The sequence below is a fragment of the Staurois parvus genome, unplaced genomic scaffold (assembly GCF_062004578.1).
Source record: "Staurois parvus isolate SC_StPar_1 unplaced genomic scaffold, SC_StPar_1.0 ptg000203l, whole genome shotgun sequence".
NCBI lineage: Eukaryota > Metazoa > Chordata > Amphibia > Anura > Ranidae > Staurois > Staurois parvus.
Genome location: NW_028317999.1, coordinates 861,928 through 886,135, shown reverse-complemented (window position 1 = coordinate 886,135; position 24,208 = coordinate 861,928). Strand labels below are relative to the sequence as shown.

General features: G+C 42.6%; 1 protein-coding gene and 1 pseudogene across 4 annotated transcripts in view; both read left to right on the top strand.

Moving 5' to 3' along the window:
- DTNA (dystrobrevin alpha) overlaps positions 1-24,208 on the top strand; it is a 339,219-nt gene that overhangs the window by 26,582 nt on the left and 288,429 nt on the right. For 3 of the 4 annotated variants that reach the window (XM_089678322.1, XM_089678320.1, XM_089678321.1), the window contains one exon: positions 23,233-23,340. The exons of the other annotated variant lie outside the window; for it this stretch is intronic. The gene's annotated coding sequence lies outside the window, so the exon portion shown is untranslated. The remainder of the gene's footprint in view (positions 1-23,232; positions 23,341-24,208) is intronic. 4 annotated transcript variants of the gene reach the window in all.
- LOC149461403 (uncharacterized) lies at positions 2,440-3,711 on the top strand (annotated as a pseudogene).

Genomic DNA, 24,208 nt, shown 5'->3' with positions numbered 1-24,208 from the left:
CCTAGATTGTGAGCTCGAAAGAACAGGGCCCTCGAACCCCTCGTGTACTGTTTTGTTACTGTCTTGTCTCATGTTCTGTCCCCCTTGCTACTGTACAGCGCTGAGCATACCCTTTGGCGCTATATAAATACTGTATAATAATAATAATAAAGGTCCTCATAAAAATGTTGGAAAGCCCTTAATGTATCTGCATGACCTGTGCAGACCTCACCATTGACATCCTCTGTTCTATCTATAGTGGACACCTCTTGTGATTTCGCCACGAGGGCTAGGAGATGCTCTGTACTCTCACCTTCCTCAAAATATTTTTAATGTAAAAAATACCTCTTCTTGTCGGCCGCTTGGGTAATCACAAGTCATAGAGGGCTAGGGCTTCCAACCAAGAATTGCAGTTGGGGGGACTTGGGTCTAGGATCATCCAAACTTCCCTCTGCTGGACATCTGAGCGTACCAAGTGCTCCCATTCCTTGCACCTGTGCTTAACTGCTGATATTTCTCATATAATTAGACCTCTTAGGAAGGCTTTTAACGTATCCCAAACCAGTCCGGATGAGGCCAGACCCTCATTCCGCTGCAGAAAATCTGACAATGCCCCCAAGCTCAGATCAGTCACTGGGAATAATGTCAGCCAAAATGGGTAAACCTTCCACAGTGAATGAGAGTGGGCATAGTGCTTTTGCAATTTAACCCAAAATGGGGCGTGATCAGACAGCGTTCTGGGTTCGTAGGCGGCATCTAACACATATGGCATGATAACAGAACTACCAAGTCCCATATCTATACGTGAAAGCCTATCATGAATAGCAGAGTAACAAGAATAACATTTTGTAGTCGGATATTTCACCCGCTACACATCCCAATTCCAACAACAAATTGGCAAATGGGGTAGGTAGGGAGTACAAGTGTCTACCCCTATTGCCCAGGGGCAATTCATCCAGAGAAGTGAGCAAACAGTTGTTATAATCCCCCAATGCCCGAAGAGGAGCATCGGGGTATAATGCTATAAATTGTGCTAAGTGTTTAATGACCTCCGGAGAATAGGGCGGGAGGATGTATATCGTGGCCACAATGCAGCTAAACCCGTTCAAAGTACATAGCACAAAGACATATCTGCCCTCCACATTAATCCACTCCTGCATATGGTTGAATTGAATGAAGTTAGAAATGGATACTCACTCCCTCTAGAGCAGGGGTCTGCAACCTTTAAGACATAAAGAGCCACTTGGACCCGTTTCCGAGAGGGAAAAAAAGACTGGGAGCCGCAAAACCATTGCAACATTTAAAACAAATCCGACACTGCATATATTGCAAAAAGCGCTCTGGTCATGAAGGGGGTTTAAGGGCCCAGTAAGCAAAGGGTTAATCAGGGCCACAGTGTATCGTCATAATCACAATCATAGCCTTAGGTCAGTGGTGGGCAACCTTTTTTTTCAACTGAGCCAAATCTCGCCAAAACCACGATTGAAATTTATTTTGAGAGCCACATTTTTAAAACTGAAAATACATCCCCCATATAGTAATTCATCCCCCATATAGTAATTCATCCCCCATATAGTAATTCATCCCCCATATAGTAATTCATCCCCCATATAGTAATTCATCCCCCATAGTAATTCATCCCCCATAGTAATTCATCCCTCATATAGTAATTCATCCCTCATAGTAATTCATCCCCCATATAGTAATTCATCCCCCATAGTAATTCATCCCCCATATAGTAATTCATCCCCCATATTAATTCATCCCCCATATTAAGTCCCCAAGTCCCCCCTGTGTCAATTCACTGTCCTGGTGGTTGAGTAAACGGGGTAGGAGGAGCACCAGCCGGAGGTAGACGTGCCGGGACTCTATATGCACGCTCCACAGCAAACATGGGGAGTGTGATGCCACGCAGCTTTACTGTTTAGCAGTTGTTATTACATGTTATGTTATAATGTTATTTGGTATCATCCACACACCCCTGCTGTTTCTGACTAGTTGGTTGCTTCCACCCTCTATTTCCTGCTGTAAATCCATTTTGTTTAGTGGTTATCAAGAGACTGTAGTGTGAGGAAGCTGTGTAACATCACTAGAAATTTACCTATGAAAACACCTCTATGTTCATACCTTTGCTACCTTGAAGCATAAAGAAGCATTGGAAAACACCTCCTGAAGTTGTTATTCATTGAGTAAACTATCTGTTAAGGTGATCATTCAACTTGCTGCACACATTCTTACAGACTGGGTCTAAACGAATCTCGCCACAAGTACAACCGATACCAAGACAGAACAGTAAATTTCCATGAGAATCCATCACACAGCCGTCTCTGCAGCTTCAGAACTGTGAGTAACCATTCTCCTGTATGAAGAACAGACAAGAATTCATTTTTTTACTGTGCACTGAGTGGAGCATCCAGTGTGAGCCAGCCTGCTGCTCTAGCTGCCTCATTGCAACAAATATTCAGCTCCCCAGCTCAGCCTGCTTGCAAATAAAAGTAACTACCTACAGAGCTGAGCTTCTTCAGATTTCCAACAAGACACTAAAACTACAGCACTTGTCATTATGTCTGACAGAGATCCCACTTATGAGTCACCTGCATATAATCAAGATAAAACAGACACCATGCTGCATTCTGCTCCTCCTGTTAGAGCCCCTCATCCATCTTTGAAGGCAAGGGAGGCTTATGAAGCAAGTAAGGAAGAGACATACAGTAACCTGACTGCATTATGGGAGAAAACTTTAAGTTGTATAACAGCCAGTAATGAAACTAGCAACAATTCTGAGCAATTGAACACTGCCCTCTCAAGGGTTAAGAAGGCATTTGAGAATTATAAAAGACTTTCTGAAAAGTACTCTTCCCTTTTGTCACATTCCAATGTAGAGGAAGCTTCACTAGAATTAAAGAACTTTATTTCTACTGACCAGCAGAGACATATCACTTATCTTGAAGCAAAGACACAGAGGGTAGATTAGCACAACTGCATGAAACTACATCCTGTATATCTGCTTCTTCCAGACACTCAGGAAAATCAAATAGATCTGCCCACTCATATCATAAATCATCTTCTAAGTCATTGCGGTCCTGCTCTGTAAGGTCAACACTGAGCGACCAAATACTCAAAGCTCGCCAAAAGGTTGCAGTAGCCCAGGTTCAAGCCACCTCTTCTGAAAGAGAAGCAGCCTTCAAGGCAGAAGCTAAACGCATTCAAGCAGAATCAGAGGCTCAGCTAGAAATCCTTCAGAAGAAGAGAGAAAAGGAAGTAGCCTTAGCGGAATTATCCGTCTTGGAACAAGCCCTTTTAGAAGAAGAAGGAGCATATTGTCCCAGCTTGGCTGCTTGTCAAGACCCTGTTGAAAGGACCCTACAGTTTGTCTTAACCCAGAACCACGACGATACAGTTCCACCTACAGTTGGAGATTCTTCCCATAATCATTCAGCAAGTCAATCAGAAGGCAACATGTCGTCAAAGCAAGCTGACCAACCAGACGCACCTTCCAACAGAGACACTCCACAACTACCGCGTGCCACAAAATTAAGTGTACCAACCTATCCAGCTCATGTGCTACCACAACCATATGTGAATAGAGATTACAAGGGCACAACAGAAGACTACAGAGTGAACTCTATACCTCCTGTAATACAGTTAACTTCAACTTCAAACGCACAGAGATCTTCAGACACCAGACCCTTACCTGGATTGAACCCATCTGCAATACCTTTCTCTCCACCTATCAGCAAGCATGAGATACCAACCATGATTCAAGATGGTGCACCATCAGTATCACCTGTGGATGTAAAAACTGAAAGGGCTGATATTGCAGAGTTCAGCAAGTACATGATTTGGGGAGAGTTGATTACTACTGGACTGTCTAGATTCGATGACCACCCAGAGAACTATAGGAGTTGGAGATTATTATTATACAGTATTTATAAAGCGCCAATAGTTCGCTCAGCGCTGTACATTACAAAGGGGGACAGAACATGTGACAGAACAATACCAATACAATGCAAAACATCTACATTTAAGGCGGTAACCAAGAACTTGGACATTGAACCTCAAGCAGAACTTGACTTACTAATAAGGTGGTCTTCAGAACAAGTAAAGAGGCTTAAATCCGTCTACATCATATTGTAGGAAAGTTGCCTAGTCATCTCCAGGGAAAGTGGACTAGCGTAGGATCAAAGTATAAATATGAACACCATGTTTCCTTTCCCCCCTTTTCCTGTTTTGCAGAGTTTGTGAGGAAGATGGCAAGAACCAAGAATGACCCAAGCTTCTTGTATCCAGATACAACCACCTTTCCTTCAACTACTTCAAAGGGTATTGCCACCAACAGTAAATTCAAGGACTTAAGGCATCCTGTTGCCGTGAGGAAGACCGCTACCACATCCAACGTCTTGGCTACAGACACTAAATTACAAGATACCAAGGCAAGCAATCTTGATCAACAGTGTCCCATTCATAATGCACCACATTCTCTCTCCAAATGTCGTGCATTTAAGGACAAGCCTATCGAAGAATGCAAGACATTTCTCAAAGAACATAATATCTGTTTCAGGTGTTTTGCACTTCACTAGAGACTGTAAGATCGCCATCAGATGTTCCCTGTGTAACAGTGCCAAGCATGTGGACGCTCTTCATTCAGATCTGTTCAAAAGGAAACCTTCACCCGGTAGCAACCCCAAGACCACCTCAGATGATGGCAGGGAGAGAACTGAGCAACATGCCAACCCCGTAACCACAAGATGTACAGAGGTGTGTGGAGAAGGGCTTCATAGCAAGTCTTGCAGCAAGATATGGCTTGTAAGGGTTTTTCCTGAAGGATGTCCACAAAATGCCATAAAAATGTATGCCATACTCGACGATCAGAGCAATCGCTCGTTGGCAAGTACAGAATTCTTCAACTTATTCAACATTCATGGAGAGGCCTGGTCCTATACCTTGCAGACATGCGCAGGAAAGGTCAATACTTCTGGAAGAAGAGCCCATGGCTTCATAGTGGCATCAGAATATGAGAACATAGAGTTTCCCCTTCCTACTCTAATCGAATGTGATCAACTACCGAACAACAGAGAAGAGATCCCCACACCTGAGGTTGCACGTCATCAACCTCATTTGAGCCACATTGCTAAATGCATTCCTACACTTAACAAGGATGTGAAGATCTTGATTCTTCTAGGGAGAGACATTCCTAGAGTTCATAAAATAAGAGAGTTATGTAACGGTCCAGATGATGCTCTTCATGCCCAGAAACTTGATCTTGGATGGGTGATAATAGAAGTTTGTTTAGATCAATCTCACAAGCTCTTGAATGTAGCTTCCTACAAAACTAATGTAGAGGGATCATACACCTATCGATCGATGAAATGTCCATTGCACTATTATGTGAAGGAAAGACTTGATTTCAATCCTGAAGTTCCATATCAAGAACTCCAAGGCATTACCTGCAAGCTCACTTCTCACAAGGATCTTGGTGATGCAGTGTACCAGACTACTTGTGATGACAACAAGATTGCTCCTTCGGTCGAAGACAAGGGGTTCATCAAGATTATGAATGAAGAGTTCTTCAAGGACAACTCCAACAGTTGGGTAGCTCCATTACCCTTTCGTGTACCAAGGCTCACTCTCCCTAACAATCGAGAACAAGCTTTAGCCAGATTTGCTGCACTTAAGAGAACTCTACGCAACAAACCTGAGATGCAAGAGCACTTTATAGCATTCATGCAGAAGATTCTAGATAACCATCATGCCGAGCCAGCACCAGACCTTGAAGAAGGTGAAGAATGCTGGTACCTTCCATCCTTTGGAGTCTACCATCCTCGTAAACCGGGGCAAATCAGAATCATTTTCGACTCAAGCGCTCAGTTCAAGGGAACTCCTTTAAACAACGTTCTTCTAACGGGTTCAAATCTAACGAACAACCTTGTAGGAGTGTTGATACGGTTCAGGAAGGAACCCATTGCCGTGACAGCTGACATCCAACAGATGTTTCACTGTTTCATAGTCAAAGAAGACCACAGAAATTATCTCAGATTCTTGTGGCACCGCAACAATTACATTAATGATCGGGTGATGGATTACCGCATGAAAGTCCAAGTCTTTGGCAAAAGTCCATCTCCTGCCGTGGCAACTTATGGACTGAGAAGAACAGCACAGGAAGGTGAAAAGGAATTTGGATTTGCCACCAGGCAATTCATTGAGAGAGATTTCTATGTAGATGATGGTCTGAAATCCTTCCCAACACCTGAAGAAGCCATCAATCTGATAAAAGGAACTCAACAACTCCTTTTGACTGCTAACTTAAGGCTTCATAAGATCGCATCTAATAGCAGTGAAGTAATGAAGGCTTTTAAACCAGAAGATCATGCTAAAGATTTGAAGGATTTGGATTTGGGAGTAGATGCCCTACCCACGCAAAGGAGTCTCGGTCTTCTCTGGAATGTAACTTCAGATGCATTCACCTTTCAGGTCTCTGACACCAAGAAGCCATTCACCAGACGAGGAATCCTGTCAACTGTCAATAGCCTTTACGATCCCCTAGGCTTCGTGACTCCAGTTACCGTCCAAGGGAGATCCATACTTCGTCAGCTTACTGAGAGAGTGACAGATTGGGATGCCCCTCTGCCAGTAGACCTACTACCTAAATGGGAGAAATTGAGAGTGTCACGATCGAACAGTCACCGCCACCAACATTCAACAATCGCACGACCGCGACTAACAGTAATACGTCACGCCCACGGCGTGCCTGCAGCCTGAATGCGCTTGTTACTGGGTTGGGTTAATTACACAACTAACCCTCTACTGCCACCACCACTTTTGTCGTAGACTGGGAAACTCCCGTTATCAAATATACGCTATAATGATTGAAAAGTCGCCTGTCCAATACAGTCACCGCAGGCCGATTGGACAGAGGATTAAACAAACACAGTAGCGTCTCTTCAAAGGCAGGAATTCGTGAATTGCAAGTAAGCACTTAGAAACAGTTTAACACTTTCAGAAAGATTTATTACTAAGAGTCAAACAGCTGCAATAAAATATTTACAAAGAAAATGTAACTATATATATATGCATATAAAGGTACAGCAAAGAGATAATAGGAAGGAAATTAAAGAGTTAAGTTACTTGCCAATATGCCTTGGTTTGTAAGCAGATCCAAGTGCAGAGTAGGAGGGTCTTTGATCTCCTCTGTTACGATGTTAAACTCAGGAGATGTGTGTCTTAAACTTTCAGGCTTGCTAGCCTGTCCCTTTTTAAAAATCCCTCTGCAAGGGGGGGGGGGGGTGGCTCTGACTCTGCCCAATACAATATTTTGGGCCGGAGGTCAGTGGACTCTCAATTAAAACTAACAGCTTCATACTCCATGATATGAAACATAGGTGACAGCTGACCTGAGGAATGTTCAATTAACTGCTGGTCAGTTTTATGAGGTTCCAACTTCTTTCAAGTCCGGGGAGAAGCTGTCTTTTATCTGTTTTTATGATGGGTGAGCCTACACAAGTTTCTCAGGTCAGTGCTTTTAAGTGAGAAAGGTTACACTTCCGCAGACGGCCTGGCACCGGACTGAGGATGCCTTAACTTGGGTTGACCCCCCACCATCTGTCACTCAGGAGATAACATTTGCCTCTCAGGAAGGGAGGGGGTAGGGAATGAGGGCTGAGGAATACTTCCAATAAAAAGAAAAGGAAAAGGGGAACTCCACGTCCAACTCTGATGAGCAAGTTTGCTACAGAGAGACTCCTTGAAAGTACTGGAAGAACGTAATATCCCATGCTGCTATTCACCTACTTCAACTTCAAGAAGTCAGAGGAAAGAGATTCATATCTTTTGTGATGCGTCCACCGAGGCTATAGCGGCTGTGGCTTATCTCAAGATCATAGATCCCTCCGGGAGATCCCATGTCGGGTTTCTTCTAGGAAGAGCCAAGTTAGCACCAAAACCAGCTCACACTTTTCCAAGATTAGAATTGTGTGGAGCAACCCTAGCTGTCAAAGTTGCAGAATTCCTGCAAAACGAAATGGACACTGAAATTGATCAGGTTAAGTACTACACTGACAGCAAGGTCGTACTTGGCTACATATGCAACAGTGTAAGAAGGTTCTATGTGTATAAGGCTAACAGGGTAGAACGAATAAGAAAAATCAGTAGACCTGAACAATGGAACTATGTCCCGACTGGTTTGAATCCCGCCAACATTGCCACGAGGTCAGTGCCAGCAGTTGTCCTCACGCAAACTATTTGGTTTTCAGGACCCAAGTTTTTAACAGACCAGTCTTCTACAAACTCAGAAAAAGATATCGATTTCTACCTGGTGGATCCAGACACTGATCAGAAAATCCGCCCTGAAGTTATAACATTGAGTTCTAACATCTGCTCAAGAAGAAACTTGGAGGTAAGACGTTTTGAACGTTTCTGTTCTTGGAAAAGATTGGTGAAGACTATAACAAGATTGAGTCATATTGCACAGATTTTCCGCAAGTCCAACCAGACATCGTCTTGTCATGGATGGCACACCTGCAAGGAGTCACCCAATGCGTTAGAGTATGAGAAGGCAGAGTTATTCATCATACGTCGTGTGCAAGAAGAAGTCTTTGCAGAAGAGATTAAGTGTTTGAGAGGCAATAGACCAGTCTGCCCACTATTCAAACTAAACCCAATAATTGACAATGAAGGCATGATTAGAGATGGGGGACGACTGAATAAGTCAAACCTGCTAAGAAGGGAACAGAACCCTTTGATAGTACCAAGAAACCACCATTTGGCAACCTTGATTATCCGGCATTACCATGAGAGAGTCAGACATCAAGGAAGACACTATACCGAAGGTGCCATCAGAGTTGCAGGGTTCTGGATAATTGGAGTGAAAAGACAAATAGCCACGATTATTCATAACTGTGTCAAATGTCAGAAGTTAAGAGGTAGACAGCATTATCAACAGATGGCTTACCTACCCGCAGACAGGCTGAGTAAAGATGCACCCTTTGCATATGGTGGGATCAATGGGTTTGAACCATGGATAGTAATGGCTAGAAGAACTCGTGGTGGTGAAGTCAACAGCAAAAGATGGGCTATAATGTTCACTTGCTTAAGTGTAAGAGCTGTACATATCGAAGTGATTGAGTCAATGGACACTTCAAGTTTTATCAACGCTCTAAGGAGATTTCTTGCTCTAAGAGGTCCAGTGAAGTTGTTGAGATCAGATTGTGGAACTAATTTCATTGGTGCTTGCAGAGAGTTACAGATAGACCAACAACAAGTTGGAAATTATTTGAGTTATCAAGGCTGCGTATGGAAATTCAACCCACCACACTCTTCGCACATGGGCGGAGCATGGGAACGCATGATTGGGATGGCAAGGCACATACTGGACTCAATGTTGCTTGACGTGAGTTCTTCACACCTTACCCATGAGGTGCTCACCACATTCCTTGCTGAAGTCGCAGCAGTAATCAACTCAAGACCATTGACTGCCGTATCTACAGACCCAGAATTTCTGACTATCTTAACTCCAGCTACATTATTGAGCCAGAAGATTGGACAGATTCCAGCGCCAATGGGTATCTTCGATGAAAAGGACACATATAAACGTCAGTGGAGATACGCTCAATACCTTGCAGATCGTTTCTGGCACAGATGGAGGAAGGAATACCTCACACTTCTCCAAGGATGAAAAAGGTGGCAAACCCAGAAGCCCAACTTAAAGGAAGGGGACCTAGTCCTGCTAAAAGACCAGCAAACTCACCGGATCCAGTGGCCAGGTGGACTTATTACAAAAGCCATTGCCAGTGATGATGGAAGAGTCCGAAGTGTGGAAGTCAGGATCGCTAAGGACGGAGACTCAAAAACCTTCTTCAGACCAGTCACTGAGATTGTCCTAATTATGCCTGCTTCTAGTAATTCTGATTCAGTGTTATGTGAGGGAGTCACTCAAGACCTCTAATATAGCTAACTTGCAGAATTGAGAAGGTTAGATAGTATTTTACTGTATGCAATGTTAATAGTATTTTAAAAGGAAAAAAAAAATAATTGTGTAGTGGTATCTCCCAATACCAGACGGGGAGTGTGCTACCACGCAGCTTTACTGTTTAGCAGTTGTTATTACATGTTATGTTATAATGTTATTTGGTATCATCCACACACCCCTGCTGTTTCTGACTAGTTGGTTGCTTCTACCCTCTATTTCCTGCTGTAAATCCATTTTGTTTAGTGGTTATCAAGAGACTGTAGTGTGAGGAAGCTGTGTAACATCACTAGAAATTTACCTATGAAAACACCTTTATGTTCATACCTTTGCTACCTTGAAGCATAAAGAAGCATTGGAAAACACCTCTGAAGTTGTTATTCATTGAGTAAACTATCTGTTAAGGCGATCATTCAACTTGCTGCACACATTCTTACAGACTGGGTCTAAACGAATCTTGCCACAAGTACAACCGATGCCAAGACAGAACAGGGAGAAAGAATCACTCCCAAAGGTGGAGGTTAGCCAAGCTTCAATAAAAGCCATAGGATTTTTACCTTCTGTACGTTCCGGAATGCTGACCTCTCTCACGTTATTTGATGTAATCAGCTTTCTAAATCCTCCAATGTAGAGGCATTGGTAGAAGAGACTGCGCATAACACACATCCCTGTGTAATGGTTGCCATTCATCCTCCAACGTTCTCACTCTCCCCTCCAAAGCAGAAGTTTGGTCCCACAGCTTTTGCATATCTTGGCGCACCAGGGACAATTCCACTTTCATTCCTTTTACTTCCTTAGTAAGATCCGCAATAGATGAGGTGCAAGTAGTGACCGCTGAGAGAATCTCTCTAAGGGTAGGCACAGGATTATCATCAACTGGTGAAGCGGTCTGTGCCATATTAGACATGGAGGATAGGATACTCACTCTGGGGATGCAGGATGGGGTTTCCCGGTTTGCTACAGCTGAGGGGGTCCGAGCACTACTCGTAGAGTCCAAGTCTGGATCTGCGGTGGAGTCCAGGAGCTGTTTTTTTTTAAGTTCTCTCTGGTGAGCAGCATGGCAAAAAACTTCCGTGCAGCCTCCCTCTGTCTCTCCTTTGCTGCACAGAGCGGGGGTACCACCAACTTGCCCAGCCGACTCAGGCAAGGTCCGGGCCTCTTTTCCCCTCTTTGCCATCACAGAACAGGGGAAGAGGAGCAGCAAATGAAAGCTGAAGAGTTGGGGGTTGCTCCGGGGACCAAGGTGGAGAATCTGGGCGGAGAACGTGGTGCTTATCAGGAGGAAACTCAGGATACCTGGCGGAGCTATCTAGGTACACGTACTACTGCATGCAATGCTAGCCACGCCCCCCGAAGGCAGTGTTGACCTATATTGAAAATACAGTGCCAGGAACATAGTCTACCTGCTTAGCTATTAACGTTTTTCATGAAGGCATTGCTGCACTGCACCATTTCATCGCAGTCCCTTTTATTGGTAATCCGTTTATCCTAAAATGTGTTTTCTTCTGGTGCTTGGCCTTATAGAAAGAAACCAAAGTGGACATTTCATACTATAGGCTTTAAGAAGTACTTGCATATTCTACTGCAGAACTCAACTAAGGTAAATTGAGTAAGCTTTATGACTTTAGAACAAGTGCTGTTTACTAGATTTTGGTTGGCATTACTCTCTAATTGAGAGCCAACAGAACATGGGACTTGAGGAGGTATAATAGTGCACATTGGGTCAAGGGGCAATGGGCTTCTAACTGTATGGATGGCCTCCTAAAAGAAAGATGTCTCTATTCTAGTTTGGGTTGTATGCAACCATGTCTCTAATGTAAACACCCTTTTGGAGCCTGCATATCCTTCCAGTTTCTTTGTCTTAAGCCTTTTAAACTTTTCGATGTATTAAACAGATAATGTATTAAACGAATACCAGCCAGTAAATGAAGGTACTAGAAATATAATTCCTAACCACTTCAAAAGTATTGCCTGCAGGACATAATTACAAGCATAATCTGTACCAGTTAGTGACCAGCTGTATATATTTAGAAATGCAGCACAGCATATACATTACTTCTGTGTAGGGCTGCTGTTAGAAATCATGGGGCCCTGTACGGCCTAGCTCACAGTGAACCAAGTCTAACAGGCAGTTCCAGGCCACTCATTCATGCAACCAGGATACCTGTGAGAATTAGCCCTTAATTATGTTTTTTTAATTATGTTTTACAATTTGTTTTTTTTTTGTTTATTTTTACATAGTTTTTTTTAACAGCCCTGTGGGATAAGTAGACTCCCACCATCTTTATTTGAGACTGAGAAAAGAGTTGGAGGACACAGGTTCCTCAGTCCTTTCTCTGCAGCCTCTGTACAGAGGCTCCCAGTTCCTTCAGAAACTGAAGCATTGTAAACACAGGGAGGGCTGCAGGGGGATTGGTTCCCATAAATGCACCCACTCCTGTTGCTCTGGCCCCCCTGTTGAACATATGGGGCCTGGGCCCCATAAAGGAGGGCAGGTGTTACACCCTTAGTGTGGCCCTGCTTGTTTGTGATACCCTACTCTGTGGAATTTCAGTGACTTGTGGTTGGTTAGATTCTTCTCTACATTCCAAGCGCAGAGACTAACATGTATATCCCTTCAGTAGACGTTACATATGTCATGTACATCAGTTCTGACCATTGAGTCACTCCTATTGCATTCTCATTTAAATATGCTATTATTATTATTATACAGGATTTTTATAGCACCAACAGTTTGTGCAGCAATTTACAACATGAGGGCAGACAGTACAATTACAATACAATTTAACACAGTAGGAAACAAAGGGCCTTGCTCATTAGAGCACACAATCTAAAAGGGAGGGTCAATTGATACAAAAGTTATTAACTGTGGGGGATGAGCTGATGGAGAAAATAAATGTACAGATTTTAGCTGGGGGCAGGAATTGTTTGTCTGAAGAGGTGTGTTTTCAGGGACCGTCTAAATGTAGACGGAGTAGGAGACCATCGGAAAGATTGAGGTAGGGAATTTCATAGGATAGGAAAGACTCAGGAGAAGTCCTAGAGGCGAGCATGGGAGAAAGTGACTGATTTGGTTGGTATTTTGAGGCTAAGGTAGTGATGTAGCTGGGGGCTGAGTTGTGGATGGCTTTGTAAGTTGTTAGTATTTTGAATTAAATTCATTGGGACTAGTGGTGCACCGAAATTTCAGTTGTCGAATTGTTTCGGCCAAAAACATCCCTTTCGGCACTTTGCCGAAATAAAAAAAACCGCCGATACTGGTGTCTGAAAATACTGCTATCCACTGTTCTTTGCCAAGTGCAGTAGAGATGGAGAAACAGTAGATGCAGCTGTGGCAACTTAGTTCTTCTCTGCTCTGTTCCCCCCCGGGGAGAGATATGGGTTGCGCTACCCCCTCCTCCTACAGGAGGGAGGTAGAGTAGTTGTTGCAGTTGCAACTTGGATCCGCCCTGCTTTGTCTTCACGAGGGAGAGATGTGGGTTGCGCTGCCCCCTCCTCCTACAGCAGGGAGGTGCGGCTGCACAGTGATGCCTTGGTGCATCCCAGTGTTAGTGGCGGTGCCGCTTCAAGGAGTTGGTTCACGGCTACAACACGGTGAGGGGTGCAAAAACATGGGGCAACTTCCCAGGGCCCAAAGCAGCTGCCTCTTGAGCACGCGTTGCCCACAAATAGCGTAAATGCTTCATGCCCATTTTTGCTTTCATTGTCTCAGGATCACAACGTTGGGCTCACTAGTGTTGTTTGCACGGGATCTGATGGGCAGCTACAGTTCCCAGACCCTCTCTCTGCACCTTCAGCCGGAAGCTCCTTGGCTTCTCTGGTAGTGGTGGGAGTACAATCTGCATTACACCCACTGGATGTGAATTGGCATGTGATTTGCAAATCACATGCCAAGTCGCACCATATTGTCCAGCGGTCAGCCACACCAATTTCTAAAGTTGTACCCCCGTCACATCAAACCCAACTTTGAAAATGTGCGACTTAAGTTGAGCGATTTCAAAGTTGGGTTTGATGTGACCGAGGTACTACTTTAGCAATTGGTGCAGCTCCGACCAAGTTGGAACCGCACCGATATGACAATTGGACAATTGGGTGCAACTTAGCATGCGATTTGCAAATTACATTCCAATTCACATCCAGTGAGTATAATGCAGATTTCAAAGTCGGATGACATGCCAATTTCAGGTGTGATTTGCAAGACATCTGACACAGATGTCTATGCAAATCGTACCAAAAGTAGTACAGGCACTGCTTTAGAAATCGGTGTGGCTCCGACCAACCTGGAACCACACTGACATGAACGCTCTAATTGCAGACAATAGTGTGCGAATTGGCATGCGATTTGCAAATTGCATGCAAATTCGAATCCAGTATGACCAGGGTGTTAAAGTCGCTAGTGTTGATAGGAAGCTGTGCTGCCCCAAACCTCTCTCTTCATCTTGGCTTGTGTACTGACTGAAGCCAGTGCCTTCCTACAGATGCCCCTCCTGAGTTCATACTCCATTGTACAGCCTAAGCTGCCGGAGGTGCAGGGCAGCACAGCGTACTATCCATATCATGAACACAAGTGACTCTAATGCAGCTACATAAGGTTCTGTGTAAGCTCCACCCACTTGCGCCAAAGAAGCCACAGTAGCCTGACAAATGGAATGGACCAATGGATCAAAATATCTATTTTATTAAAATGCTCATTTCGGTTTTGGTTTTCGGCCATACGCATCCTGAAATTTTGGTTTCGGCACCCCTAATTGGGACAGCTGAAGCCCGAGAAGGGATTGGCAGAGAGGAGTAGCAGACGCTGAATGGTTGGTAAGGTGGATGGGTCTGGCAGCAGCATTCATGATGGATTTCAGAGGGGATAGCCTACGTAAAGGTGATCCAATGAGGAGAAAATTGCAGTAGTCAAGCGAGTGATAACCAGAGAGTGAACTAGGAGCTTTGTGGTGTCATTGGTTAAGAAGGGGCATGTTTTAGAGATGTTGTGTAGGTTGAGGCGGCAAGCTTTAGATAGTGATTGGATGTAGGGCTGAGAGGATAGTTCAGATCCCTGGACACCTAGCAGCTTGGCATGTTGGGGACGAATTGATAGTTGTGCTTTCAATCTTGACAGAGAAGTCAAGAGAAGAGGAATTCGGGAGAGGAGATATTATGAGGTTAGTTTTGGATAGATTGAGTTTGAGGAAGTGGTGTGATATCCAGGCTAATATGTCTGTTAGTAGATTAGGGATGTGTGTGGAGACTGATTGAGTGAATTGTGGGGTAGAGAGGAAGATTTGGGTGTTGTCAGTGTACAAATGGTATTGGAAGCCATGGAAGGCTATCAACTGACCCAGGGAGGAGATGTAGATGGAGAATAGGAAAGGTAAAAAAACAGAACCTTAGGGGACCCCGATGGAGAAAGGAAGAGGAAAGGAGGAAGTGAGATTGTAATTGACACTAAAGGTGAGATTGTTAGGAAAAGAACCAGTAAACAGTACAGTCACGGAGACCAATGGAGTAGAGGTTTTTGAGGAGGATGGGGTGGTCCAGTATGTTAAAGGCAGCAGAGCGATCAAGGAGTAGGAGTACAGAATAGTTTCTATTGGTTTTAGCTGTTAGTAGATCATTTGAGTTTTAGGAGAGTAGGTTATTTGGCATGTTGAGCGTGAAATGCAGACTGAAGAGGATCAAGAAGGTTATTTTTAGTAAGATGGCCGCGCAATCGTTGTAGACTAGACGCTTAAGGAGTTTGGAGGAAAAGGGGATCAAGCTGATGAGGCATAAGTTGTTAAGGTGGGTGGGGTCTATTGAGGACTTTTTAAGTATGAAATAATGGAGATAGATGGTGAGCTAGAGAGACTTTTGCTTAATGATGAACTTTGGTAAGGTCCCATAGTGTCTTCTTATCATAGCACCTGTTGACTTCTGATTGTCTACACATGGAAGGCCATCAGAAGACAGCATGGAGCTGTCAAACCACCATTTAAAGAGGAATACTCGTATTGGGTAGAACCATCTAAACTGATAGTGATTTTGCTAAGAAAATAAAATTAAAGAGATTTTGTAAGTATAAAACAACCTTTTAATATAAGGTTTACTAATATTATTACAGTTCACTGCAATTGCACCATTCGCTTCTCTATATACATTTTGTGCACAATTATTAGGCAAGTGAGTATTTTGACCAAATCATCATTTTTATGCATATTGTCCAACTCCAAGCTGTGTAAATTGGAATGCTTATTGCATTTAAGCATAGCAGGTGATGTGTATTTGTGTATTGAGGAGGGTGTGGCCTAAGGAGATCAACACTGTATATCAAGGTTTGCATAATTATTAGGCAGCTTCTTTTCTTCAAAATGGGCCAAAAGAGAGATTTAACTGACTCTGAAACATCAAAAATTGTAAAAAGTCTTTCAGAGGGAAGATATTGGGGCATGATCACAAACCCATCAAACATTTTATTGCAGATAGTCAACAGAGTTGTATGAAACATGTTGAAAAAAAAAACAAATCAATTGCGAAAGATTTGAGAAGAATCAAATGTGAAGCTGCCAGGAACTCACTATCCTCCAGTGCTGTCATATTCCAGAACTGCAACCTAACTGGAATACCCAGAAATACAAGATGTTCAGTGCTTAGAGACATGACCAAGGTAAGGAAGGCTGAAACCCGACCACCGCTACAAGACACATAAGTTGAAATGTCAAGACTAGGCCAAGAAATATTGTAGCTCTAAGGAGCAGGACCCTCCTATCCATCTTGTATTGAACTGTATTGTTGCTGTATTGTCTCCCGTTATATTGTAAAGCGCTGAGCAAACTGTTGGCGCTATATAAATCCTGTATAATATTAAATATCCGAAGACAGATTTTTCAAAGGTTTTATGGACTGATGAGATGAGAATGACTCTTGGTGGACTAGATAGATGGACCCATGGCTGTCTCAGTAATGGGCACAGAGCTCCACTTCGACTCAAAATCCAGCAAGGTGGAGGTGGGGTACTGATATGGGCTTGTATTATTAAAGATGAGCTAGTTGGACCTTTTCGGTTGAAGGTGGACTCAAAATCAATTCCCAAACCTACTGCCAGTTTTTATAAAACACTTTCTTCAAGCAGTGGTACAGGAAAAAGATTGCATCTTTCAAGAAGACCGTGATATTTATGCAGAACAATGCTCCATTGCACACATCAAAGTACTCCACTGTGTGGCTAGCCAGTAAAGGCCTTAAAGATGAAAGAATAATGACATGGCCCCCTTCCTCACCTGACCTAAACCCTATTGACAACTTGTGGGCCCTTCTTACAGGACATTTACAGTGAAGGAAAACAGTACACCTCTGTGAACAGTATCTGGGAGGCTGTGGTTGCTGCTGCACAAAAAGTTGATAGTCAACAGATCAAGAAACCGACAGACTCCACAAATGGAAGGCTTATGACTGTTATTGAAAAGAAGGGTGGCTATTTTGGTCACTGATTATTTTATTTATTTTTTTAAATGTCAGAAATTATTATTTTGTAAATTTTGAGTTGTTTGTTTATTATTCTCACTTTAACAGATGAAAATAAGTGAGATGGGAAATTTTTCATTTTTAATTTAGTTGCATAATAATTCTGCACACTAATAGTTGCCCAAGAATTGTGCACACATAGAAATTCTCCTGAGAAAGCCAAAACCTCACTTTTACTTTCTTAACTATTCAGGTTTGAGGTTTATTAACATTTTGGATTGACAGAGAATACTGCAGTTGTTCAATAATTTAAATTAATCCTCGAAAATACAACTTGTCTAATAATTGTGCACACAGTGTAGATGGAAATGTCTCTCTGTATAATCCTCCTCCTTCCCTCCAGCATCTGTTATACTTCAGTTTCCTTGGACCAGTGCAAGCAGGAGACTCCGGATTTTAGAAATACCAATAAGGAAAAAGAACAGCCTATTCAGAAGTGGTGTGCAGATCTGTGATTAGGAAAGCAATCATTTTCTGTGTGTCAGCTGGTTTGTCAATTTGTTAATTAACAAACATGTTTCCATATCAGCTACTGAACTCTGCTGTTGTCTGTGGAGCAGAAGCTTTGAAGCAGTCAATTGTAGAAAAATGTGGGTAAACAAAGAGGTATGATCAGCTTGATTCACAACACAGATTCAGGAAAAATGTATGATGCCTGATGATGCGGGTATTAAACTCTGTCTTAGGCTGTGTCAGTAAAGCCTAGTACAGACAATCAGAAAATCATACAAAAAATATCATACGATAATCTGATTGTTAGTACACAGCTTTCATCTGAATTTATTTGAAGGCACAAGCATGAAAATTTTATTGTACTATACCAGATTGTATGATTTTTGTTTAATCAATTGCGTTTTTAGCCAAAAATACAATACAAATACGGTGCCTTGAAATTTTCCACGTTTTGTCATGTTACAACCAAAACCGTAAATTTATTTTATTGGGATTTTATGTGATAGACCAAATGCAAATAATTTTGAAGTGGAAAGAAAATGATAAATGGTTTTCAAAATGTTTACAAACAAATATCTGAAAAGTGTGGCGTACATTTGTATTCAGCCCCCTGAGTCAATACTTTGTAGAACCACCTTTCTCTGCAACTACAGCTGCATATTTTTTTGGGTATGTCCAGGGGTGGACTGACCATTTGGAAACTCGGGCACTGCCCGAGGGCCCAGGGTCAGTAGGGGGCCCCATGAGATGTCCCTGGTACCTTTTTCATAGGCTTTTTTGAGTTTGGGCAAGGACACAGGGGCCCCATGATCCCCTATTGCCTGGGGGCCCCAAGTGTTGTCAGTCCGCCCCTGGGTATGTCTCTACCAGCTTTGCACATCTAGAGAGTGAATTTTGCCCATTTTTCTTTGCAAAATAGCTCAAGCTCTGTCAGATTGGATTGAGAGCGTCTGTGAACAGCAATTTTCAAGTCTTGCCACAGATTCTCAATTGGATTTAGGTCTGGACTTTGACTGGGCCATTCTAACACATGAATATGCTTTGATCTAAACCATTCCATTGTAGCTCTGGCTGTATGTTTAGGGTCGTTGTCCTGCTGGAAGGTGAACCTCTGCCCCAGTCTCAAGTCTTTTGCAGACTCTTAACAGGTTATCTTCTAAGATTGCTCTGTATTTGGCATCATCCATCTTCCCATCAACTCTGGCCAGCTTCCCTGTCCCTGCTGAAGAAAAACATTCCCACAGCATGATGCTGCCACCACCATGTTTCACGGTGGTGATGGTGTGTTCAGGGCGATGTACTGTGTTAGTTTTCCACCACAGATAGTGTTTTACTTTTAGGCCAAAAAGTAAAATTTTGGTCTCATCTGACCATAGCACCTCCTTCCACATGTTTGCTGTGTCCCTCACATGTCTTCTCACAAATGGGACTTCTTATGGCTTTCTTTCAACAATAGCTTTCTTCTTGCCACTCTTCCATAAAGGCCAGACTTGTGGAATGCACATCTAAAAGTTGTATTGTGGACAGATTCTCCCACCTGAGCTGTGGATCTTTGAAGCTCCTCCAGAGTTACCATGGGCCTCTTGGCTGCTTTTCTAATTAATGCTCTCCTTGTCCGGCCTGTCAGTTTATGTAGATGGCCATGTCTTGGTAGGTTTGCATTGTACCCTACTCTTTCCACTTTTGAAGGATGGATTGAATAGTGCTCCGTGAGATGTTCATAACTTGGGATATTTTTTTATAACCTAACTCTGCTTTAAACTTCACAACTTTATTCCTGACCTGTCTGGTGTTCTCCTTGGCCTTCATGATGCTGTTTATTCACTAATGTTCTCTAACAAAAATCTGAGGGCTTCACAGAACAGCTATATTTATAGTGAGATTAAATTACACACAGGTGGACTCTTATTTACAAATTAGGTGACATCTGAAGTCAGTTTACAAAAAAATAGTAAAGCGCTATTAATAAAATATTGATAATACAAATTGTAATAATAAATAAAGTGATGGGCAATAACACACTGGGACAGGGGTGGAGGAAGTAACCTTAAGGATTCAGGTTTAAGGTGATCCTAAAAGTGTGTTGGTCAATGTGTGGAGGTGAGCAGGCATTGCTGCTGTTTGAGGATATTTTTGACACCTGAGTGAAGATCACCAGAGCACATCAGTACCTGCATGATTGTTTTTGTTGTTTGTTGTTTATAGATCACAGTACAAATATTCATTGGAATATTTTTGGGGATTATTATGCATTTGCATATGTTTATATACCTTGGTATTTAAAGCACTATAATGTATTGTTCTTTTGCACGTTAATATCACAAGTGTATTCTCCCTTATTGAAAGGGACCATGTTTTTTGTGTCACTATTACTTTGAATGGTTAGTATAGGGGGTCATTTATATTTATGATTATTTGGAATAATTTTCTGATTTATCACTGAGGATTGTCACAATTATTTTGATATTACTATAATTGCCACCTTATTGATCCTTGCAGATCAGAGCACAGTGTATTATTGCCCATCACTTTATTATCACAATTTGTATTATCAATATTTTATTAATAGCGCTTCACTATTTTTTTGTATATTGGTTTACTTTATGGTATAAGGTGACATCAGCTAAGCAGTTAGGGTCATCCATATAAGCACAAAGGATATCCAATTATATCTGAAGTCAGTTGGTTCCACTAGATTTTAGTTAGGGGTATCAGAGTAACGGAAGCTGAATACAAATTTACGCCACATTTTTCAGATATTTATTTGTAAAAAATAAACATTTATCATTTTCCTCCCACTTCACATTTATGTGCTACTTTTGTGTTGGTCTATCACATAAAATCCCAATAAAATACATTTACGTTTTTGGGTGTAAAATGACAAAATGTGGAAAATTTCAAGGGGTATGAATACTTTTTCAAGGCACTGTACTGTACATTACATCTCTTCCAAATTTTCTTTCTGTCGTATAGGAATTTTCGTAACTTTAGTAACCTCTTCACTTTCAATATGAGACTAACATGCAAAAAAAAAAAACAGATGGTCATTCGTCCAGTATTCTCATTGTATGTACGGGTCTTTAGGTATATTGCCTGTATGTTGGTGTGGTTTCCAGCAAAACAAATGTTATATAGAGCTGAATGGTAACAAATGTATAATATGCATAAAATGAACAATGTACTTACAACACACTAAAACACATACAATATATTGGCAAAAGTATTGGGACACCCCTCCAAATCATTGGAACCAGGTGTTCAAATCACCGCCATGACCACAGGTGTATAACGTCAAGCACCTAGGCTTGCTTCTACAAACATTAGTGAAAGAATGGGTCACATTCAGGAGCTCAGTGAATTCAAGCATGTACCGTGATAGGTTGCCACCTGTGCAATAAGTCTATCCATGAAATTTCCTTGCAACTAAATATTCCATGGTCAACTGCTAGTGGTATTATAACTAAGTGGAAGTAACTGGGAACAACAGCAACTCAGCCGTGAAGTGGTAGGCCATGTAAAAAATGACAGAGCGGGGTTAGAGCACGACATTTTGGACAATTTTATGCTCCCAACCTTGTGGGAACAGTTTGGGGATGGCCCCTTCCTGTTCCAACATGACTGTACACCAGTGCACAAAGCAAGGTCCATAAAGACATGGATGAGCGAGTTTGGTGGATGAAGTAGACTGGCCTGCACAGAGTCTTGACCTCAACCCGATAGAACACCTTTGGGATGAATTAGAGTGGAGACTGCGAGCCAGGCCTTCTCATCCGACATCAGTGCCTGACCTCACAAATGCGCTTTTGGAAGAATGGTCAAACATTCCCATAGACACACTCCTAAACCTTGTGGACAACCTTCCTAGGAGAGTTGAAGCTGTTCTAGCTGCAAAGAGTGGGCCAACTCAAAATTGAAACTTATGGACTAAGACTGGGATGCCATTAAAATTCATGTGTGTGTGTGACGGCAAGCACCCCGATACTTTTGGCAATATAGTGTAGATATGAATAGGGCTTAAATGTCCATATGGCAGGAGTCCAGCAGTTGCCAAGAGTTCCTGTTTGGTATTCATGGAGACCTAGACTGTGTTAGCACGATTATACCTCATCACTTATTTTAGTATGTGGAGAAGCATTATTTTTTTTTAAATCACGCTTACCTAGGTGGATGCAGCATCGGTCCGAAGCTGCATCTGTCCCCCCACCAGCTCTAAAGGTGAGAACTCAGCAAGCACATGCCTGCTGATCGCTGGGTTCTCACCGCCACTCTGAGCAGGGAACAGTGACTGTCAGTCATCGCTGTCTGCTCTGACACCCCCCCACCCAACGCTCACTGAAGTGCTGGGCTGTGGAGGGGAGGGAACGACTGGCTCAGGCTCTCAGCAGCTCACTAAGAGGCTGAGCCAGGTGCCTTTCCAGACTCTGGGGTGGATCCCAACCATATGGTCACGATCCTTCCCCAGCCTGGACCGGTTCTGTGATGTCAGCCGACAGCAGGCTTTGACCCGCTGTCAGCTGAAAATGAGTCACAGAAGTGCAGTTTGTTCCAAAGGAGAAGTACAGCCAAAATAGCTTTGGCTGTACTTCTCCTTTTAAAGCTTTTTTATAAAAATGCATTAGGGCTCATTCAGACGGTCTACGGTGACCTGCATTTTTCCTCACTGAATAAATGCAGGTCACTGGTAGGGCACAAAGAAAACAATTTTATAAGTGCCCCATTTTCACTGCGATGCTGGTGTCATGTGCAGTGCGAAGAAAAAGGCTGCATGTCTGCGGGACCGTGCTACACCTCTGAGCCAAGGGTTTGGTTCATGGTTGCAGTGCTCCCCCAGTGGTCTCAATGGGCGAGTTTGAAAAACAATGCCACCTGTCAAACTCTGCATCCCAAATTAAAATTCCTGTGGCGTGTGTAGAGCCCTGTCAGGCTTTAAAGTGGTGTTACACCCCAAAGAAAACAGTTATTATATTGTAGTTTACTAATTATTTCTGTATATTTATGTGTTGGCTGCATTCATTTCCTTTTTCTAGACTTTTTCTTCTGTTTTCATTTGGCGGTCCAGCCAGTTGTTCTTCAAAAAGCCCAACCTCTCCAGTAGAATGTATCCGTTTACATGGATGAGACAAACCATTGAACACTAGCAGGGGTGATTAAAACAATCAGCTTTTATTTATTCGTGGAAAACCTTTATCCCAAAAGAAAAATTTTTTTTGCTGTAACTGATGATAAAGTGTAAGCTAGAGTTTGGTTTCAATTTGTTAGTGTATTTAAGTCTGCTAATACATTCAACAGAACACTACACTCAGACTAACAATGCTGCTGTCTGCTGTGCCTGCTTCTTTTTCTTCCAGAGCTGTGTCTCACTAACGCTGGAGGTGTGTTACTGGCCTAATCACCTGGTGAAAACAGAGGGGAAAGAAGCCAAAGGAAACTGATGCAGCCACCACATCCAATGATTGGTAAGCTGCAATATGTTACATGTTTGCTTTAGGCTTAATACTGCTTCAGTGTTAAAATTTGGGTGGGCAGCTGGGGGTGGTAACACCTTGGTTCAGCCATTGAATCTGGTCACCCATGTGAAAGAACCGCTAAGGTATGAAGGGTTGTGTGTTTTTTTTTTTTCATTAGTATCTCTAAACTAAGGAGTCTCCTTCATGCGTTGGTCCCAGCAATACCAAATTGTAAGTGAAGCTCGGGGGGAAGGAGGAGAATTAGGCCTCATGCACACTGGGCACAGCTTTGCTGCAGTAGCTCAACCCCTCATAGCGTTTAACTGGCTACCAGAACAGGGTTGGATGGTGCTCCTGGGCCTTCCGCCTGCACCTAAACATCAGGATTTCATGCACCAGGGATCACCTCTCAGTGGGCATGAGGCCTCCTACAGAGAGACATTGCTGTGTATATATAGAGCAGAGCACGGTGTAAATGTCAGTGTACTGTATGTGAGTAGAAGAGAAATACGCTTGTTTTAAACCACGCTTTATCATTGGGAATTTGGCTCTCGTAGATAGCAGTAAAATGTCGCATAAAAAGGCACTAAACAATTGCTTTTCCTGCCAAGGAATCTGAATACTTGCAGTATTTTTACAGCAACCCATTCACAAGTTAAGATTGTGTATTTTGCTTGTCGCAGTTAAGTAGATAACTCCCTGTAAATGCCATCATCTCTATTGATGCTTTGACCAGACCAATTCAGACACTTGTATGACTTACTGCATATGTATGAGCACAATGAATGGGAACACAAAAGAATAACATTTTCCAATAGAAATTGTACAAATCCAGTGTTCATATGACATTACTTATATACATATCTACTTTATTATG